Genomic DNA, 23,252 nt, shown 5'->3' with positions numbered 1-23,252 from the left:
TCTATATAATGCAAAAGAGTGTAACGAGTGAATTTTATTTGCTTTTTCACTCTGGTGACTCGATATAATCCAAATAAATTGTTTTCAGTGAGTAAATTCGCTTTTTCTAAATTCTTATTAGCTCAAATTGAAGAATGATAAACAAATCGAAAATAAATGAAAAATAATATGCGAAATTGTCTCGTTTGAGAATAAAGAAACTTCCTTGGTTTTTAATAATTTTTAATGAATTTGATCGCTACTCAGAAAACAATGACTCAATGATGGAACAGAATCCACCCAGAGATCTTGAAATAGAACAAACCCGAACTGTCCCGGCCCTTCTGGAATGGAAAGGTAAGAGTCTTACCCAAGGAATCTTGTGACCGAACGAAATCTATCCAAGAGGGCCATGGCCCTCTTGGATAGAAAAAGGATTGGAAATCTACCAGGAATCTTGAGACAGAACGAAATCGAATGAACCCGGTCCTCTTGGCGTGAGGAGGAGAGGTGTTTTTTTATTTGAATTCTGAGCAGGATTAGAGCGATGTTATTTTGCTTTTTGTTTTTAGAGCTTTACTGAAATGAGTCAAAATTTTTATGTTTCTTTATTCTCGCTTCTATTGGCGAGTTTACGTGGCGAGATCCTGAGGCAAGACTGGAGTTTCATATTTGCGAAGGCGAGTCAAGCTCTCCAAGATTCAAGACGAAACTGGCTCTTTGTTTGCTCAGAGAGCGTTATTGCTTTAGCGAGTCTAGCGTGGCGAGATTCAAGACACGACTGCTCCCCGGTGCTTCTGCGCTCGGGTTTTTATACTCTCTCGAACAAAGGAAATAATAATAATAATTCACTTGGACTTTGTCCCTCTCTCTGATTCGCTGCGCGACTTAATCTTGAAGCAGGGGCTCCCACTCTAAATTCACTTATTGGTACGCTAACTCCTCCGCGTGGGTCCCAATTGGTCGAATCGAGCTACAGTCACATTGCGCATGTGCAAGAATTTAATATAATTCAATAAAACAGTTTTTTGATCAATTTTGACTCATTTTATGATTTTCCCCATTATTTTGTTTTATTTTCTATTAATTTTCTGAATAACGACTGTTTATTTTATTTTAATTCATTGTTTGCTCAGGACTACGCTTATTGCATGTGCCTGTTGAAAGTAGGTAATCGCGCATGCGTACTGTGCACGCTCGAGCCATTAAAGATAAGTTTTCTTAAAAATTTAAATAATTTTGATCTGAAATTTTCACCCACTTGTTCAAAATACGTTTCTCTAATGATCCGCATTAATTTTCTGAACAAGAAAAAGTTTCTTTAATTAAAATTTAATAAAATAAAGAATTTTACGAGTCTAGGGAATTTTGTGAAAGCGAAATTGAATTGGCAGCAGTGAGCGCCTCGCTTTCCGAGCGCCGCTTCGCGAAGTGACAGGTTTTCAACATGGCCGCCAATGTAAACACTCGGGCGTGCCATGTCGTCGAAATAAAGTGTTTGAGAGTGTGTTTCGCTTCAATACATTGAAATTACTAATTCTGTTGGATTTGTTGTGCATTGAATTTTATCTATCTTTCACTTGAATTTTTGAGAAAAAGAATCGAAAAAATCTGTTCTATTGAAGAAGTCTCTACATCCCTTCTTTCGTGGTATAAAGACTGGAAAAATCGCCAAAGTCTAAGGATAGATCTGAAGCGATAATTTTTCACATCAAATTTTACGAAAAATAGATCTTTTTTCGACAAAACCAATATTATAAACCGAAAATCATATCTCGGGCCTCATCACGCATTTCTTCATGCTCTTGGGCTCCTAATGGCATGACAAATTAGAGTATAAGGGGGAAAATCACCAAAGTCTAAGGACAGACCTGTGACGAAATATTGTTACAACCCACTCCCATTTAATTTAACCAATTAATAATAACTACTCAATCTAATCATAAATAATAATCATAAGTGTTCAGGAATTAGCAAGGTTTCGGTGCCGGCGAGCGCTCTCGGGATCGAGCGCTCGCCCTACCGCGGGCGTCGCTAGCTCGCGGGCTCGGGAATTCGGGAAACGTGAGACAATGGGCTTTTCGTGCTCTAGTTCTCACGCTCTCGCGGGGGGTCAGCACGTACTGGACACGCAATTCGGGCGCGATCGACGTGACGTGTGGCGCATGCCCACGGCGCGTCTTCATCGATCTCCATATTGATTCATTAGCCTTTGATCCGGTAGTACAGCGTGCTGACTTGCCCCGTAGTCTTTATATTTCTTTTCGACCACATCTCTCTAATTTCGGGTTTTCTTTCTAAAAATATTGTGCTCATCGCATTCGGGAAACTATCGACTACAATGGGACACGGTTTTCGGGACCCTTTTACAAAGGATTCCTCATATATTTTGGGATTATCTTTCGGGCAAGCGCGAGCACGTGTCGGCTGTCTTTCGGCATCGTCGAACGTGTGTTCGATGACGACGACCGGGTCACTTCTCACTTGTTACTTCTCACCGGGCTAATCTTCGGGCCAATTATTCATTGTCGGGATATTCCTTTATTGTTCTTTTCATCATCACCATCAAATAAAGAACCATCTTTTTACACATTTTACATCGATCTGCATTGCGTCATTTATTTTCCCACCAACAACAGATCTTCACGCAACAATAAGAATAACAAGAAAAACCAGAGTATTGATCGGAAACTCTCGAAAGGATTCCGAAGGCTATAAAATTCGAACCAGCTATTGCAGAGAAACTGCAATAAAAATTAATCCGAAATCTGGAACTAAGGAGGACAATAGGTGATTCTGTACTACCCCATATTCAAGAAGAATCGGGCTAGTGTCACTCAGTCACCACTCTTACACGACACGATCATTAAACGGCAGGCGACACACAGGCGTGACAGGACTAGAGCCAAGAGATGACGTAATCCGCTACTTTCCTTAATATGTATTATTTTCCTTAACACCCCATTAACTTTTCACTTCAATAACCACAAGTGAACAAATTCCTTGTTGGGGGGTCAGAACGCTGGACGCTGCGCACAACTCGGAACGCAGCTCAAATTTAGAATTAATCCACAAAGCAGTGAACAAAACCATCTCCCACCCCGAGAATGAAGGACCAATGAACACCAGAGAGAAAAGGACACAAACAAAATTAATCACAACAGGACTTGATCCGCGCATCCGTGGACAGGAACCTTTTTCTACCACCAATGGAAAAATTAGCTTTACCAAAAATTAGTTATATCACACAACTTAATCAGCAAATCTACGTTTAGGGATCTTTTCCCACCACTGAAGAAACAAAAAGGAGTAGGAATCTTCAGAGGCACCCTTGGAAGTGATTTCAAGTATAAAACTGACCACCCTGGACCACCGGAGCATCTTCTACTTCGAGTCAGCGTAGTAGATAAGCAAAGAGAGTTCTAGATCCAAGGGGTAAAACGGGTCACTCGTTCTCCGGGGGTAATGCGGGTCAGCGTGTCCTTGACGATGACGTCATGTTCTCGAAGGTTCGATGATGACGTCATTATGATGTCATAGAACATTCTCGAACGATGACGTCATCATCGAATCTTTGATTGTTCTCGATGGTCTTGGTGAGAGGGGTAGTGGGGGAGGGAAAAATTGGGGATTCTGAGAATTCACCCAAGGTTGACGCGAATAATTAATAATCGCGCGGTGATGATTGAGATGACAGAATTGGTTCGACAAAAATCAAGAATCGTACGGCGATGATTGAAATTCGATACGACGTTGAAAAATGTGATGTCATGAAGTCGCACGGGTTCGACGTAGTAGGTGATGATGGGGGTAGGTTTAAGGGATTCCTAGAATAATTGGCTCGAAAAATAATCGAGCGTTGATGATTGAGATCCGATGACAGAATTAGCTTGAAAATAAAAGAATCGTGTTGCGAGATGTGTGAACAGGAATTTTCAATGGAGCTCCGGTTACGAATGCGAAGCAAACCTTCGATGACCTTTGAAGCTTCTAAAAAATGCTGGTTGAATAAACAAAGTAGCAGGATATATAAGATTGGAATTAAGCACAGCAAATTTTATTTTCCCTTAGTTGTTCATTTCAAGTTGATCTCAAGATGGATAGATGTGCGTATACAATCGATCCATTGAAATCACCTTCGACGTTGACTAAAAATGATCTCGAATCGATTTCTAAGGTTCTGCTAATAAAATATTATAGCACATTCATTCCTTCGTCATGGGATCGATTACCTGAACATTTGCAGAGTGATAATGAGGTTCAGTCATATCAATATTATCATGATCATTTTAATCCACCATGGGTGTGGTCTCATATTGATGGTCTGGGGCCAATACGTCGAGACTGTGAAAAATGTTGGATCATGGAGCAGCTAGTGAATACTTATGCAATTTATTGTACAAGAAATCCTTTTGAAATGACGGCCGAAGAACTCTTGATTATATCACCATCAACGTTCAAAAAATATTTCAGTGACTTTACAGATATTTTGTGGGAGCGTTCACCACATTATTACAAATCTGACGTTGAAATTCAATCATTCCGTCGATGTTATGATCATTGGAATACATCTTCGATGGAAGAGGACATTGATGCTCCAGCGCCTCTACGAAAAAATTGTAAAAAATGTCCAGAGAGTGAAATTCACTCATGGACGTGCGCGTTGTAAAAGGGAGGCTTGCGTTATAATTGAATAGTCTGGCAACTGGAAACAAAGAGATGTAGCAAGATATATAAGCAAGAAATTCCGCAAATGTCTCAGTAAGCCGATGGTCAGTCATGGAGGAATTCAATCCAGATCAGTTGAAGCAATTGTGCTATTGTCAACCATACTTCGTCGATTATGATGATGCTGTACGAAAGTATTTTGGAAATGATTCACCTCAAGGAGTCTACGATTTCTTCAGCGATATCGCCGACTTTCAGACGAATATGAGAACGATCAAAGCAGAGCAAAGCGATTCATCTTGTGCACTGTGCAAAGGTATGTATGGAACAAGTGATATCTATATATATATATATTAGGGTGGCGCAAAAAAATCGACCGTTTTTTTTCAGCGTCTCTTATGAAAATATGTTAATTTATCATGTTTCAAGAGCCCCCTCCAAAAATCAAGTCAACAAAAAAATTTTTAAAGGTCGCTCAAGATTTTTAAAAATTCCAAAAATAGTCGAAATTTGAATATTTTTATTTAAAAAATTTTTTTGCTCGATACAGCGAAATTTTGTACCGAATAAACCAATGAGTTTCTGAAATTTTCAACTCAAAATATTCATTTTAAAAGGTCGCTCAAAATTTATTTTAATTTTTATATACTTAAATTTTATTGTTTCGAGGGACCATTAAATATTCATATTGATTATCTATTTAAATTTTGAGTTCCAATTAGTAAGATACTCGATGAAAATGCACTACGAAACGGAGGAAAAATCGTATATAACAATGTAGGTAATAGGCCAGAAACACGGAAATTTTTTTACCGGCGTAGCAAACCGTGTTTGAGCCTGCGCTATTCTTGCTTTCATTCAATTATAAAGTACTTGTTCGCAAACAACAATTCGAAGTATTTTTGTTGGTAAAATCTACTTCATAATTATTAAAACAAATTGTTCAAAACATCACTCAGTATTTTACCAAATTCACTCATTATGAGAGTCAATAAATGTTTTGATTAAACAGGCATGGTCTATTCATAATTACATTTTCTCTGCTAACTAGTTCTCGTAATTGTTTGAATTGTTTAAATAAAAATATCGACCTATTGTAAAATCGTACCTTGTTACGTCAGATTTTTCCTCCACCTCAGTGTGTATTTCTAACCATTATCTTACTTATTGAAAGTGAAAATTAAAATGAATAATTAATATAAATATTTAAAGGTCTCTCGAAGCATCGAAAGCAAAGCATATAAAAGATGAAATTAATTATGAGCGACCTTTTAAAATGAATATTTTGAGTTAAAAATTTCAGAAACTCATTGGTTTTTTCTGGACAATATTTCGGTGTATCGAGCAAAAAAATTTTTTAAATAAAAAAATTCAAATTTCGACTATTTTTGGAATTTTTAAAAATCTTGAGCGACCTTTAAAAATTTTTTTGTTGACTTGATTTTTGGAGGGGGCTCTTGAAACATGATAAATTAACATATTTTCATAGGAGCCGCTGAAAAAAAAAATAGTCGATTTTTTTGCGCCACCCTAATATATATATATATATATCTGTTGCGTGACTGACTGACTGACTGACTGACAGACAACGCACAGCCTAAACCACTGAAGTTAAGATCGTGAAATTTGTCACGGTTACTCCTCTCCCATCGTAGACGCTCACTAAGAACAGATTTTGTTCGTTCTCAACCCAAAAAAAAATTATCGCAATTTTTTTTTTTTTTTTAATTTTTTTTTTCATTTTCTATACCCGATACACGATTCTATACACGATTAATTAAAAAATCACACGCACGCACGCGCGCACACACACACACACACACACACACACACACACACGCGCGCGCGCGCGCACGCACGCACGCACGCACGCACGCACGCACGCACACGCACGCACACGCGCGCACGCACGCACGCGCGCACACACATACACATCCGGGCATTCTTATAGACTGTCATCGAGGAAGTCATCTCGACACAAGGATATTTTTCTTTGTCGATATTTATATAAATAAAAATTTATCGAAACGAGTAAAGACATAGCAAGGACGTCTACTGAAATTGTACACAGTGTATGATAGATTAAATTATATTGTAAAACGCGCGCGAAAGCTATGTAAAGAAATGTAAACGCATACCTGTACACAGTATCACATAGGTCATATGGAAATCTGTGTTGGATACTATTGTGTGCCCAGCCAAGCGGGCATATCTTGTTATTAATAAACACATTGAATGTGTATCTGATGGTGCTAATGAAATGCTGCAGAAATTGTTTCTTTTGAAATGAGACATTTTTCACTTCAGAGAACAAATCTGTTAACGATATTATAGATCGTGCTGAAAACTTGCGCAACTATGTGGAGAATTTGAAGGAGTTCGTAGAGATAATACGAAAACCTGAAATGAGGCAATAATCAATAAAATTTTTTTTGAAAATTTTGTATTTATTTTCATGAAAAAAAACCTTACACGTATAAAATCTTGATAATTAGGTTTGAGAATCCAATTTTTTAACAATTGAACATTTTGGTGTGCACAATTGTACTTGAATGAATTTTCATGATGAGGACATCCGGTGTTCGCTTGTTTCCGCAACTTTTGAAGCGAAGGATAATCAAGCATTTCAATATTAATAATGCGTTCGGATCCTTCTGACAAAAAATTCGCCAACCATTCTCTCTTCTCGGAGCCTTTCACATAAATGGATCTAGCACTATGTAAAATGCTTTGGATGATTCCTGTTGCAGCGTTGTAGGGCACAGAACCATGGTTCCAAGATATTCCATGATAACTACGTGTTAACCACGCGTTCGTACATTTATATTTCACATGCAAATCGTTCCATGCGTAGGGGGCTTCGAATAACAGCAGTGTCAGAGGCGTGGAATCGTTTAATAAAATAGCTTATAATTCTTTGAGCACAAACTCCTTCATGGGTCTTTTCAAACCCCATAAATCTACCACGTATTGCATCTCTTGAACGTTACTGACCCAAAGAATCCTCTACAGATAATTTTATATTTTAATCCCCACCACCTCAAACCAATTTCTTGACATTTCCACTGATTGAGTTATATTCTACAATTCGATCGTGTAATATTAAGCAATATGCTGAGGTTTGTGGTGGAATTGGATTTGTTGACTCAAATTCTAATCGAATGTCAACGGGTCCAGATTTCAATGACTCATTCTGTTTTGAACAATCAATGACAACGAGTGGTGCGTATTTCAAAAAGTCTACTTTACTCAACAGTGGTTCAGACTCCTTCCCGTGGTAGGAGCCTGAAAATTTGCGTATATATCGTAGAGCAGAGCGTACTGATTATGATCAATGTCAAGATTCAAATTTCCATAAGGATAACTCTGTGAGTTGAGAAAGAGTTTGGCGTCTCTGATATTACAATGATCGAAGTGACTCGCGTTCTTAGTCGCGCTATTTTTCCGAGCTGTTTGGAATCCCAAAACAACGTATCGAGGTTTTTCGAGCTGCGCAGAGGTTTTCACAACCCAAACGTGCTTCGTAGTTGTAGGTAGTAGCAGGTACTCGTACAATTCCCAAGCACGAAAACTCAACGGAATGTACGAGTCTTTGGCGATAAAATTTAATAGTTGAATTTTCCATTGATCAGCTACTCTGACATATCGTATCATCCATTCGATCTTTGAAAGAGTAATTTTGAATTGTTCCGCAGCATCAGCAGTTTGTATGATAACATTCGTATCAGAGTTTGCACGTGTTAAAATCAACTCATGTTTGGCATTGACGACAATTCTGCGATAGTCCTTAGCAAAGCCCAGTACCATACTCAAAGGTATTAAGATGTCAAAGTAACCAACTCCATCAGTTATCGACGCTTCTTCGTCTCCCAGCCAACCAACATTGTCCATGACTGATTTTTGGCTAGGATTCTGGGAGATATAATTTTTTATGAGTGTTGTAAGACCAACATTTCTACATCGATCGATCTCCACAGCATTCAGCTCATAACGAATTTCTTCAAATAAGTGACAGATGGCGTTGTTGACCAATGTCGTGGTAGTGGCAACAGATTGTCCATCAGCTTTCGTCAATCTACCATACACATGCAATGAGCTCTTGCTCAATAGCAAGCACAAATCCTGATGCTGAACTGCAATACGAATCTCATCGTTGTTGTTGAAAGTTGCTGATGCGAATGGTTGATGTCCATGCAATTCATAGTGCGCGATGGACTCGTCAAAGATGATTGGTTTTTGTATTCTTAGGACCTCCTCCATTGTATGAAGCAAAAAATTGAGACACAACAAAGCCGTATTTGTACTCTCCTTGAGGTTTTAGACCCAGGCTCTTTAGAAACCGATCATTTTCGCGTGTTAGCTCCTTGCGAGATGTTCGACGACTGTTCCACTTTGGGCATGTTGTATTAATTTTATAACTTCCTTTCGACTCAAAAACAATACCCATTTTCAAGATTTCACGTGTAGTCTGATCGTTATTGTTTCACCCTGAAAATTTACCAATTTTCCGTCTTGATCAACAATTTTTAGTTGTAGATTATCTATGGCCTGTACGGTGATAGGGAGGTAAGTGATGTGCGATGGCACTTCAACGATCTTATATCCTGGTGAAACAGCAGGGAAAAATTCGTGAATGGTATGCACTTGTTGACCATTTATGTAAGCTCCTGCTGTTATGTTTCACTCCATTCGTAGTGAATTGATTTTTATTATGGCAACTGGTAGGTCAGATTTATGAACAATATTGGCTCGAAGGATGCGCGGTGTGAAACCCAACAATCGACCAATAGAATCGCTTGGCTCAAAATTGATATGGCGATTACACTTCAGTTCGCTACACAGAGTATTATTATTAGGTTAAAGATTGATGACAATGTTATGATCAAAGAGCGCAATCTGCAAATAATTTACCAGATCTTCAACTACCAGTTGGTATAGTTATAATTTCCTTGTCTACATAAAATTTGTTATTTTCCACGTCAATATTAGGAATGGAGTTGAAGGTCAACAATTCTACGAGGCCTAAAGTATAATTTTTGAACGGTAACAATTCAATGGGAGGAAAAAAGTTAGCCTCGAGAACTGATGATGTGCCTGATAGTGTCAGCGTGAAAGAATCGCCCATTGCTTCAGTTGTTCAACTGACATTAGCAATGATATGACAGCTCATTTTATAGTTCACCATTGAGAAATTTGAGACACAAATGACTGCATATCACTGTGTCATAGTCGTGATATTTTTCATAGTTGTAATTTATGGTGCTACCAACATCGAGATATTTCATCAAGTCTGGAGGCGGTTGAAGATTACCGAAGCTATCAAAATAAAAAACTTTATCGTTTTTCTTCTCATATGCAACCCAGGACTGTGTACCAGGATCCTCTTCATCGTCAAGGTTCACTATAGATGATTCATACTTTCGAGGTCCACTCTTGGGCAATGCATTTCTCATGAAAACGCCACGAAAATGTGGAATTTGCATCTTTTTAGTGAACTTTGACAAATCGTAATCGGTGAGGGCTCGATGTGGTAGCCTTACACGTTTTTTAGCCTCAGACCCATACCACTCTTATAGGGTTTGAAATACAGTCCTTTGCCTAAAGCAATCGTCTCCATTGCATTATTATGTCATTTACTTTCTTCAAGAGCACGTTTCTCAGCCTTGGCATCATTCACGGCTTTAGCAATACCTGCAGCACCACCAGCGAGAGCTCCAGTGGCACTCAATCCAGCAAAAATAGGTATGAGAAATGGTAAGAAACCACCAATATTAGCTGGTACTGGGAGAATCCGTGGTGATTGGATATTTCTTTTACCGCCAGCTTTTCTCACAGCTATACAAGCAGCAACTAGAGCAGATTTTACGGCATTGTCACCCGGTACCATTGAAGCTTTTGCTGCTCGAATACCACGCTTCAATGACACTTTTTTCTTCTTTATGCCCATTCCAAGTTTTGTTTTAGCTTTCATTGTATTCGTAATGGCCCAAGCTGCTGCTTTTTCACCAAAGCTTACGTCTTTTGCCCAAACACGTTTCCAAGCCTTTTCAGCGAGAACTCCGTCCGCTGCGTGTCGAGCAGAGAGGTTATCCCGATTCTTTGAGTATGCGATATCGTGATCTTTGCGCGCAGCGTCGAGTGGATTCCTTCCTGGATCATTTCGTGCAAGTCTCTTTGCCAATTTTATACCTGGACCACAATATTGGTATCCAGGGACGTGCAATTCTACAGGAAGTTTATTGATGAGATTGTTTACTAATTCTTTACCACGCACTTTCATAACAGACATTTGTGACTGAAGTTGCTCGATTCCTATTTATTTTTATCGCGTATGTTTCCGTATCGTCCAGGATCAAATTTTCCTGAAAATGCTTGACTTCCCGTGATCTTTTCTACTTTCGAATCGGAGAAAGCTGGCCGTCTATCCACCTCTTCAGCAAACTTTTTCAAACTCTTAGCAATAGGATTAGACGAATCTCCTGAATTACTCATATTATACACGATCCTATTGGTAGAAAGTATAAAGTGATACTGAGATGAATTTAAAATGAGAGTCTTTATAAAGGAGCCATCATTGCGTTCGATGTCAGTTATCTTCAACATGAGGTTCAACGATCAGTCAACAAAATTACCAATGAAGAATTTTGATGTGCCTGTACAACAGAATGTGCAAGAGAGACACCATGGAGACTTATTGCCAAGCAGTGTGCGAGCAGTATTTTGTGGTCCTTCCAATTGTGGAAAGACTAATGCTCTTCTCACTCTCATAACAGACCCCAACGGTTTGAAATTTGAGAATGTATACGTTTACGCAAAATCGTTGAATCAACCGAAATACATATTTCTCAAGCGTCTGCTTAAAACTGTGAAGAGAGTGGGATACTTCCCTTTTGTGGAAATGACGATACAGAAATGTTGACTGCTTTTATCTCTGTCAAACGTTTGCGCGCATTCCGAAACATCTAGTGCGTGACAAAACCAATCTACTGGTGCTGTTTCGTCAGGATGAAGTGAATTTGAAGCATATCTATGATGACCATGTCAATACTGTTATGACATTTAAATTTCTTTCGTTTCGTAAATTTAAATGAGTTTAAATTTACGAAACGAAAGAAATTTAAATGAGTCGGGACACGATAGAGGGTGTAAATGTACGTCGAAACGAAAGAATAAAGAAAGTTTCAAAAGCCAAATGAAACTTTCTTTATTCTTTCGTTTCGTAGATTTAATTGAGTCGGGACACAATACAGGGTGTAAATTAATTGAGACCTTTGAGTTTTGTTTCACATGAGATTTCGATTCGTTTATTCAGAGTTACTTCTAAGGTTTATACAACGTCGATACAAAAGAAAAATAAAAGGTATACGCAAACAATGTATGGGTGATTCTTTGTGACCCGAGGAATTTTGAAATGTTGTCTTTGTACTCTGACTAATTTGTGTCCTTGCAGACGATTTGACCGACACCGTCTTGCCTTAGGTCTCGCGAGATTTCTGACTTATCAACCGGATCGTTTGACGGGTTAGCGTCCCGATCGTAGTGATATGGTGGCGCGTCACTCGTACGATTTCGAGACGGCTGATCGATGTAGGTACTCGAAATATGGCCGCGCTCGACAGTGCTAACGTGGGAATGTGTCGGCGATTACTTTAGTGGGAACGCAAAGTGAATTAAACGTAAATTGAGAATGACGCTTTGTTTTGTGAGTGTTTCTTTAATTGACTTCGTATATGATTTCTCTTTCTCTCTGATTCTGTGTTTGAGAGGTGACCAGTGATATCAGTGATGAATTTCACCGTCTATAATTTCTAGTATTTCTTAGTCTGGTGAGCCAAGTTTCTGTCTCACTTTGATCTCGTGATTATCGACACTTACAGGTGTTTAGTTTTTATTTCCACCGCGTGGTGTGTAGTGCCGTGTAATTTGCCAGATTTCATAACAGCTATTCGATGTACTTGTCAACAATATGGCCGCGCTTGACAGTGTTGATGTGTGACTATCTTACGGATAAGTTCCGCAAAATAAATTATACATTTCTCGTGACGCTTTCTTTGCGACTATTCTTAAATTAACTCTTCTATGTGTATTGTTCTGTGGTGATGGATAGTGGGCAGTGATACCAGTTGCCAGTTTTTCATTCTACAATTTCTCGTGTTTATTTTCCCGAGTCCAGTTTTTCCGTACGATTATAGGGTATCACTCAAAAATCTCCTTCCCTTTATATTTCCATAAATTCTTCGATCTTATGTGACGCAGCCTTGCTCCCTACTTTTGAGCCAGGTTCAGGGTTACGTTACTGCGACTACATTCTATTATTTTTCTTTTATTTGGTTTATAAATCTATTTGATATCCCCTGGCAGGTTTTTTCCCGGGACAACAGCTTCGGACGCGAAAGAGCCAAGGAATGACCGGTGGACGTAACAACCGCACTTGCTGTCAGTATCACTCCCCCTTATCCACGAATTGTGTGAAATGGCCCTAATTTTTAAGGAAAAATCGGACTTGGTCGTCTCACCGGAGTTTCTTCGCTCAATCTCGGAGGGATCCCGGATTGTTGTGCTCGAGCATGACCAAATCTGATTTTCCTCCCTTGATTTTCATCAAGATCGGAAAGGCATATTGTCAAAAAAGATAAGTTAGAAGAGAGCGACTCGTTTGTTTCTGTCGCTTATATTTCCCTTTACAGCTTGCTCCGTATGTGAGCCAAATTTGTTTAAATTCTCACTCTGTTGGTTAACTTAGGAACTAAATGATTTGTCATTATACTTATTATTGTTATTACTGTTTATTTGCTTTTACAGTTTTACTGGTAGATGGCACCAGGGATGTGGTTTCGAGCTCTTGCACGTATCCTGCCGTTACATTGTCCCCCTGGATTTTTCCACGGGTGCACCGGAGTCACACGGAGGGTCTGTCCGAGGAAAAATTCATCTATTTACCTCGCTTCGCTTTGCTTGCTTCTCTCTAATTGTGCCTGCGATCTCGCTGATTCTTTGCTTTTGTCTATCAATTACCTTTCACTTCGTTATTCTTTAAGTTCGGGCTATTTTCTTTCCCATTTTCTTTACTTGCTTGTAACTCGCCCGATGAATGTTTTTCCATAGCCATTAACGTTATTTTGATTTTATAAAAAAAAATCTTGTTTACTGTGTACCTTCACAAAGTCACCGGCAGTATTACGATATCTGTGGCCCCAAGTTTTGACTATGTAGTCTTTATATTTGGCCCAAAATAAGACTTTTTTCAAGAGTGACAAAAATCGAAATTCGGCCTTTTAAGGGGTGAAACAGGGGGTTGAAAGTTGAAGCATTATAATGTTTGTGGTCCCTAATTCTGACGATACAGCGTCTATATTTCATCGAAAATCAGACTTTTTTTTATTTACTCAAGATCCAAGTTCGACCATTAAGGGGGTGATAGAGTGGTTTCAAAATTGCAGCGTTTTTATAATGTATGTTATTTGTGGTCGCTAATTCTGACCATGCAAACTTTTTTAAACAAAGATAATCGGAACTCGGCCTTTGAGGGGGGAAAATGAGAGACATGAAATTTGCGTATTATATTATTTGGGGTACCTAAATTGTTTTAAAAAAATTTGCAAATTAAATGTGTTCTTTCGGGGGCTCTGCCCCGCGGGGGGTTTCGCCCCCCCCCCCCCCCCCGACCCCCCGTTGATGGTTGCGTTTGCGGATATAGTTCCGAAAGGGACACTTCGATTTGAACACCCAGCTTTTGCAAAAACACACATAAAAAAGAGGTTAAAACAAGATCACACCTAAAATTTCAACCGCGGCAAATGTTTTTTAAAATTTTTATCACCATTTTTGTGTGGCGGTAGCCAACTCGCGACGACGCGCACAGAGCACCTTCGATGTGTGTGCGGAATCATTGGGCGAGTTTTGAGCACTTTCAATGTATGTGCGGAATCGTTGGGTGGGTCTGGAGCACCTTCGATGTGTGTGCGGAATCGTTGGGTGGGTTTGAAGCACCTTTGATGTGTGTGCGGAATCGTCGTTAGGTGGGTTTGGAGCACCTTCGATGTGTGTGCGGAATTGTTGGGTGGGTCTGAAGCACCTTCGATGTGTGTGCGAAATCGTTGAGTGGGTTTGGAGCACCTTCGATGTGTGTGCGGAATTGTTGGGTGGGTCTGAAGCACCTTCGATGTGTGTGCGGAATCGTTGGGTGGGTCTGCAACACCTTCGATAAGTTCCAAATAACTGCCGAACACTTTTTAAATTACTCATATATTCTAGAATATAAACGTCGAATTTCAAGAAAATCTGCCAAAAAATACTTTCTCTTAGAAAAAATTTAAAATCTCTGTTTCACCCCCTTAAAAGCCGAATTTCGATTTTTTTTACTCTTTAAAAAAGTCTTATTTCGGGCCAAATATGAAGACTACATGGCCAAAACTTGGGGCCACAGATATCGTAATATCCCCAAGTCACCTTTTATTTTGCAGGTTTGTAGCTTTTTCTGATACAGTTTCGTAGTCTGTCTTTAACAGGTAGAATTGATTTGTAAAAGGAAACGAAAATTTTAATTCATTGGTCTGTATCACAATGTTTTCGTAGCAAATAAGATTTATTTCTTTGGTTTCTCATAACAACATGTTTGCTTCGTTGATTTATAACAAAAAAAAACTTTTTGTTGATTTATAACAAAAAAAAACTTTTCGTTGATTAATAACAAAAAAAACTTTTCGTTTCTCAACCAGAGGGTTACTTTCCTCAGAGTCTTTATTGATCGTCTTCGATCGAGCGTTTCGAGTTTCTGTCCTCTTCTTCATCGCTCTCACTTGGGATGTTGTCATATTTTTTCCACAGGGTGAAAAGTGCCGGGTTCGCTTGGAGATCTTCCTCATCCTCTTCGTTGTCCGATTGAGCGGCAATTGTTGTGGGCAAGTCGTCGCACGAAGAGGCGGGACTCCGGGGAGTTTGTCTCTCCCCGTTGTCCCCCTGTATCCGCTTTTCCTTGTCGATGTGTTAATGCATGCTTCCCCACTCGGCGCGCTCGTGTTGCCATCGGAAGATTTTCTTTTGCTTGATTTTTTGGGCTGCTCCTGAGGTCACGATTAATTCCGTGAATGAGCTTCCCGCTGCTTCTCCTTCTTCTAGATACAGTTCTCCTCATGCCGCATCCGTTCCGGTTGGCTCATCGTCAATCTCTAATCTCCATGTTTCTTCCCGAGCCCATTGCATGACCATTCGGGTGGCATCGTTTGAATACTGGCGGTGATTTCTGGGTTCTATTCCTTTGATACCCACGATAACCCCTTGGAATGGTGTCGCGAGCGCTTCGTGCGTGGTGGTATAGCATGTCTCTATGGTTGTTCTCATTTCCCTTCCCACGTCGCCGAGCCAGACTCGTATGCTTCCTTCTTTGATTTCTAGAACCGTCGCTCTTTTAAAATGATCCTGGCCATAAAATAGGATGGCTGCTCCCAGAAAGATTTCCTCCTCGACACACGCGTTGATTTATTCGTGCGTCGTGTCGTACATAGCGATTTTCTCGAACAACCCGTCACTAATATCGTCGTCCACATCTAACATCACACACAATTGGTCCACTGCAATCAGTCCCATGATGCTCACTACTTTGTACTCCCCGTGCATCGCATCTGCCGGATAGTTTTCATAGATCATCGTGCAACAAAATTTTTGTATTTCACGTGTGAATCGTTCGATTTATCGGGTCTAACTGATCAATCTTTCCACCCACGTGCCTTCCTATCCTGCGTGTTCTTAAAGCCCCAAAGATTTTCCCGGATACCAGTCCTTCACTTCCGTATCCGTCAACTCCTGAATCTGATAATCTGTCTCCTCTGTCACCTTTTGCTGTTGTGGATCCTTTTCTTTTTGTGTGTCTACTGAAACTCCTTTTTTGTTATTTTTAAAGTTTTTCCAACGGAGGTTCCTTCTCTTTTGTCGTTTCCGCTCTTGTGGTGTTCTGAAAGCCTCCACGCACTGTTGATCCATTTTCGTTACACGAGACCACACACTCGAAAGGATCTTATATCTCTTTGCCTCCCTTTATACGTTCTGATTTAATTTATTCCTAGCTTCTCGAAATTTCTTGTTGTTAATTGTTGTTGTTAATTTTCAATCTCGATGTGGCGTGACGTCCGATTGGTGTCACCCGTTATGTGTTTCGAATCGTTATCATGGATCCTGCATCTTTTGAGAAGACATCCGTGAAATTTGCCGTGGTCCTTGCGCGTTTTCGGATCCTTCACTAGATAAATAGCGACCCCTACACATTTATCGATGCGACACGGGCCCTCATATAACGGGAGAAATTTGGTTGTTATTTGTTTCTGTGGATCTGATACGTTTAATGCTTTGACCAATACCAGATCCCCTTTCTCAAAACTCGTGGTTTTGTGCGAATTGTTGAATTTCTTGGCGCGGGCGAGTCCTTTCTTTGTGATTCGATCTCGTGCCATTTTCACTTTCTCTTCGTACGGAATTTTATCAATTTCCTCGTCTGGTGTGGTTTTTAACCATTCTTTCCAGATTCAATAGGGTTTCTTTTTCGTTTGAAGCTCCGTAGGAGTGAACTCTATCGTCTCGTGCTGTAAATCGTTTATGCACGTCTCGATGACGGGTAACCATTTGACCCATCCCGTGTGTTTCTCTTCAAGAAATGTTCGGAAAAATCTCCCGAGTTCGCGATTTACTCGCTCGACGAGATTTCCTTGCGGATGCGGGATTGATGAAAATTTTCCCTTTATTCCTTCCTTTTCCAATTGGTCCTTCCAGGCTTTTGATGTAAATTGAGTTCCATGATCGAACTGGATGCGCTTAGGTTTTCCATTTTCCGGAATGTAATTATGAAAGATTCTTCGTATTGTTGTGAATGTGTTCGCCTTCTTGAGAGCATATAGTTTCACATATTTTGTGAATGCATCAATCACGACGAGGATATGTTTCACCCCTCCTGTCGATGGTGGTAGAGGCCCATAAAAGTCTATGGACAATAAATCCCCAGGACCCTTGGGAATTATTGGCTGCATTTGGGCGAAATTCGGGCGATTTAGGACTTTCATTCTTTGGCACCTGTCACACGTGGCCACTATGTCCCTAATTTTACTGGCCATGTGTGGATTTGTAAATTCTTTGTTCAGCAGTCTAAATAACTTTGTAGCCCCTTGGTGTCCATACAGACGATGCATATCTTCAATGAAACATCCCATAATTATATTCGGGAGCATGAATTTCCATTCTCCATTTCTCATGCGCTTTTGTAGACAGTGGTTTAGGATTCTATAATTTCGGAAGTTATTTGGACTTTCTTCCACAGCCGTCCATAATTCTTGTATTCGCGGGTTCTCTTTCTGCACGTCAAAAGCCAAAAGAATCGCGATAATAATTTCTTTGTTCTTCCTTCGTTCCTCTTCATTGGTTACGTTATATGGGCGGCTTAGCATGTCCACGACCTTGTTTTTGTTCCTGGGGTAATGTTCAATTTCCAGATCGTACTCTTGTAGTAGCAACGCCCATCGCAACAACCGATCGCTTACGAACCGACATGTTTTCAGAAACATAAGCGCTTTGTGATCCGTCAGGATTTTTATCTTTGCCCCCAGTAGGTATGTTTGAAATTTCTGTAATGACCATACAATAGCGAGTAATTATTTCTCTGTGGTCGTATAGCCAAGCTCGGCTCCCTTCAGCGTGCGACTTCCAATTGAGATGACTCCCATTTCCCCTGTTTCATCCTCCTGTCCTAGGACTGCGCCCAGAGCATACTCACTGGCATCTGTAGTCAATACGTACGGCTTGGTTGTGTTAGCATGCCTGAGCATGACACTATCCGTGAAGAGCAATTTTATCTCCTCAAAGGCGTGTTCCCTGCGTTCACTCCAATTCCATGCCTCGTTCTTCTTTAATAATTCGAGTAGTGGAACAGTCTTTTCGGCATGTTTGCTGGTGAATTTAGTGTAGAAATTCATCAAGCCTAGAAAGCCCCGTAATTGTTTGAAGTTTTTTGGTGCTGGGAAATCTTGGATCGCCTTTATCTTGTCCTGCTGTAGCTTTATTCCCGCAATGGTCAGCACATGTCCTAAAAAAGATATTTGCCGGTCTTGAGATTCAGCAACTCGGATCCGCACACGCAATTCAGCCGACTCTGACCTCGTAAATCAGAGTCCGCATAACGCAAATAATCATAACGAGCTCAGGAAGCATTTTTCATATACTACCGACTCATGCTGACAGGGTAGGCCCCATTCAATTTCGTTTGGGTTCAGGATTGTCAGTGTGAGGCACCGATCTAGTCAGGAGGGCGGGGATGGTTTGATTTCGTTCCATCTAAAGATTTCTGGCTAGATTACCTATTCCTTGTCTGCCAAGAGGGAGGTGATCGTTCGGTTTCGTTCGATCAGAAGATTCTTGGTGGATTCTTCTCACTCATACCAGGAAGGCGGGGACAGTTCGGTTTCGTTCTGTCTGAAGATTCCAGGATGGGTTCAAATCAATTTTAAAACAAAATCGTGGCTTCCTGAGTCGAAATTAGAGTTAATTAAATATTAATGACTAATTGCGAAATGAATTCTGAATTTTGATTGCGAAACAATAAATTTTGTTTTTATAATAATCTACTGGAAATTAAATGAATTCAATCAATAAAATCAATTGTGAATGGCGAGAACAAGAGTAGAAATGCGTTATAATTTGATAGATTGATAAACTACGAAACAGTCGATTTAAAAACCTTATTATTTTGCGAACTATTTATTTTGCGAGCTTTAAAAACTTTATTTTTCGAACTTTATTCTTTTGCGAACGTTATCACTTTTGCGAACTTTATTTATTCTGCGAACTTTATTATTTTACGAAACGTTATCATTTTGCGAGCTTTAAAAACTCTATTATTTTACAAACTTTATTATTTTGCGCACTCTATTATATTGCGAGCTCTGTTATTTTACGAACGTTATTATTTTGCGAACGATATTATTTGCGGACAACTCATGAAGAAAATTGCTGGGAGTAAAAACTCACTCTCAGATTGATTTTATACACAAAACACAAAACACGTCAAATTGAATAAATAATTTCTTTTGTTAATATCTATACAAATCTACCTCGCCTCTTGTTTTTCTTTCATACCTGCTCCGGTATTTATTACTCAGCTCGAATCTACGCGTAATGGAGTGTTCAGTCACTAACGTACTGTTACACCATGTAGCTGTCGACGTAGACATCGAAAACAATGGAGCCGTCGACCTCGACCATGAAAACCATGGAGAAACATATTGTTCAGGATTGAGCGAGGCCTTGACAGCAACGCGAGAGAATTCGGGCCGGGCTCTCGCGCCCTGCCGCCGGGTGTCGTCAGTTCTCGGGCTTACATTTTTGGGTAGTGCGAAATTAGAGCAAATGAACGCTCATTCACGCATTCCCGTGAACGTCGTCACTTCCTGGGCATTAATTATCACGGGATAAGGAAAACGCACCGCGCACGCGCGCGGGGCGTTCTCATCGATCTCCATGATTGATTTCTCAGTTTCAATCTGGGCGCCGGAGCGTGCACGCGCATCGATTCATTTGCAAACCACATCTTCACATTTTCGGTATCAATGGCGGGAGTTTTACATCTCATTTCGAGCTAAATTAACCTCAGCACGTTTCTTCGCATTCGGAACATAACATCGGGACATTGCAATGGTTTTATCGTACATAACCAGGAGTTTTCGGGCTCATCATCAGCATGCACGCTTCGGTCGGCCATCATGTTCGTCGCGCACGGGCGTGATGAACACCGGGTCACCTCATCTTCTCATTCGTTCTTCACACCACGGGCAGACTCCTTGCAAAAACACATATCCAGACATCGAAAACTATGGAATTATTGACCTCGCATCAAAAACCATGGCGGAATATACCTAGACCATGAAAACCATGAAGGAACTAGATATTGAAAACTATCGAGAAATATACCTGGAAATCCGAAACCATGGAGGAATATACCTAGATATCGAAAACTTTGGAGTCATCGACCTAGATCACGGAAATGATGGAGAAATATACGTAGACAACAAAAACTATGTAAACACAGATCTAGACATCGAAAACTGTGGAGCCATCAACCTAGACCACGAAATCCATGGAGAAACATACTTAGACATCGAAAACTGTGGAGCCGTCGAGCTCGACCGCGAAAACCATGAAGAAACATACCTGGATTAAGAAAATCACGGAGGAATATACCTTAGGGTGGCCCTTAATATGGGTAAAAAAGAAATTAATCGTGCCACCCCCCAAAACGATTCCAAATGATAAAAAAAATCTACGCAAAGCCGCAGCTATGTCCGGTGAGAGCAACACGTGCCTGAAAGCATGAACTTGGATTCAAATATCAATTTTTCTTCATGATTGCAGAAATTTCGGTTTTTTATATCTGGTTTATGTGTGAATTTGTTTTTCCTACTTTCCGAAGCTATTGTATATTAGTATTCAATATCCAGATCAAATAATAAGGTCTTCCATACTACACTAACGAAAAAAATTAAAGGATCAAAAGATTTTTCCGAATTTTTAGTGATTTTTCAAAATGTTGTAGTTCAGTGAAAAATGGACGTATCGAGGTCTAAAAAAACGCATTTTGAAGCTTCAAGTTTCTAATTTCAAGATCTTATGACGAAAAAATTGCATGTTCTGCGCAATTTTGAGAAAAAGTGCGAGAAAAAAATTTGCAAATTTTTATGCTTTTTGTTATCAATTCCACAAGCGTAGATTTATTTTTTCAACTAAGCCATGGTATGAATCGGATAGCTGGTTTATTCAGCTCCAATTTGCGTATTTAAAAACTTGGGTAGGACGATTTTTTGCTGAGATGTTGAACTTTGAATTAAGAACTCTTTTGTCTTTGATCGACGATATCTCAGCAACCAATGGTCGCACAGGAAAATCAAGGGCAGTTCTGAAACCTGGAATTAATGTCCTACAAGGTTCCGTTGCGATCTTGAAGATGAAATTTTTTTTTCATCCATGTCGTGAATTTAAAAAAATAGAAAAAAAAGGTAATTTATGGTTTTTCAGAAAGTCAATAGCCAAATTTCAAATAATCATGAAATGACTGATGTTGAGTATGCCATTTACAGCTGAATATACGTCCAAAAACCCTGCGAAGTTACATTTCGATCTAACCAATCGTTTTTTCGTTGCAACCGATCAAACATTAATCAAATTTAAGGGTCACGTTTTTTACGTTAAACGAGTCATGATCATGACAAAAATAAAAAAATAAAATTTCCAAGTTTTATCTATATTTTTCCCATAAATAAGGTTGAAATATACAAAAAAAAAAAAATTCCAAAAGTTTTTGATGAAAATTGATTTTTTTCTTAAGGCTTCCAACATTAAGGGCTTCTGAAAAATCATAAATTACCTTTTTTTTCCTATTTTTTTAAATTCACGACAAGGATGGAATAAAAAGTTCATCTTCAAGATTGCAACGGAACCTTGTAGGATATTCATTCCAGTTTTCAGAACTGCCCTTGAATTTCCTGTGCGACCATTGGTTGCCGAGATATCGTCGATTAAAGACAAAAGAGTTCTTGATTCAAAGTTTAACATCTCAGCAAAAAATGGTCCTACCCAAGTTTTAAAAAAAGCAAATTGAAGCTTAATAAACCAGCTATCTGGTCCATACCATGGCTTAGTTGAAAAAAATAAATCTACGCTTGTGAAATTGATAAAAAAGTATGAAAATTTGCAAATTTTTTTCTCACACTTTTTCTGAAAATTGCGCAGAACATGTAGCTCTGCATTTTTTTCGTCATAAGATCTTGAAATTAGAAACTTGAAGCTTCAAAATGCGTTTTTTTAGACCTCGATACGATCATTTTTCACTGAAATAAAACATTTTAAAAAATTACTAAATCATACAGAAAAATTGATATTTAAATCCAAGTTCATGCTTACAGGCACGTCTTCCTCTTATCGGACATAGCTACGGTTTCGCGTAGATTTTTTTTTTTATCATTTGGAACCGTTTTGGGGGGCGGCGCGATCAATTTTTTTTACCGATATTAAGGGCCACCTTAATATACCTAGACATCAAGAACTATGGAGAAATGCACGTGGACATTAAAATGGAGAAATACACCTGCACATCAGAAACCATAGAGGAATATACCTAGACATTGAAACCCATGGAGGAAATATTCTAGACCACGAAAACCATGGAGAAACATATTTGGACATCGAAAACTGTGGAGCCGTTGACCTTGACAACAGATATCATGAAGAAACATACCTAGACCACGAAAACCATGGAGGAATATACCTAGACATCAAGAATTATGGAGAAATACACGTGGACATTTAATACTATGGAGGAGTATACCTAGACATAAAAACTACGAAGAAATATACCTGGACATCCAAAACTATAGATAAATACACCTGGACATCAACAATCATGGAGGAATATACCTAGACATCGAAAAGTGTGGAGCCGTCGACCTCGACCGCGAAAACCATGAAGAAGCATATCTAGACCACGAAAACCATGTAGGAATATACCTAGACGACGAAAGCCATGGAGGAATATATTTGGACATAAGAAACTATGAGGTCGTCGACCTTGACATCGA

The 23,252-nt window shown here is 39.4% G+C and overlaps 1 protein-coding gene across 8 annotated transcripts in view; it reads right to left on the bottom strand.

Moving 5' to 3' along the window:
• Drep2 (DNA fragmentation factor-related protein 2) overlaps positions 1-23,252 on the bottom strand; it is a 438,119-nt gene that overhangs the window by 256,026 nt on the left and 158,841 nt on the right. The gene's annotated exons all lie outside the window — the stretch shown is intronic.

The sequence above is a fragment of the Venturia canescens genome, chromosome 8, assembly GCF_019457755.1.
Source record: "Venturia canescens isolate UGA chromosome 8, ASM1945775v1, whole genome shotgun sequence".
Lineage (NCBI taxonomy): Eukaryota > Metazoa > Arthropoda > Insecta > Hymenoptera > Ichneumonidae > Venturia > Venturia canescens.
Note: the sequence above shows the minus strand (reverse complement) of the source record. Positions and strands in the feature narration are given on the sequence as shown.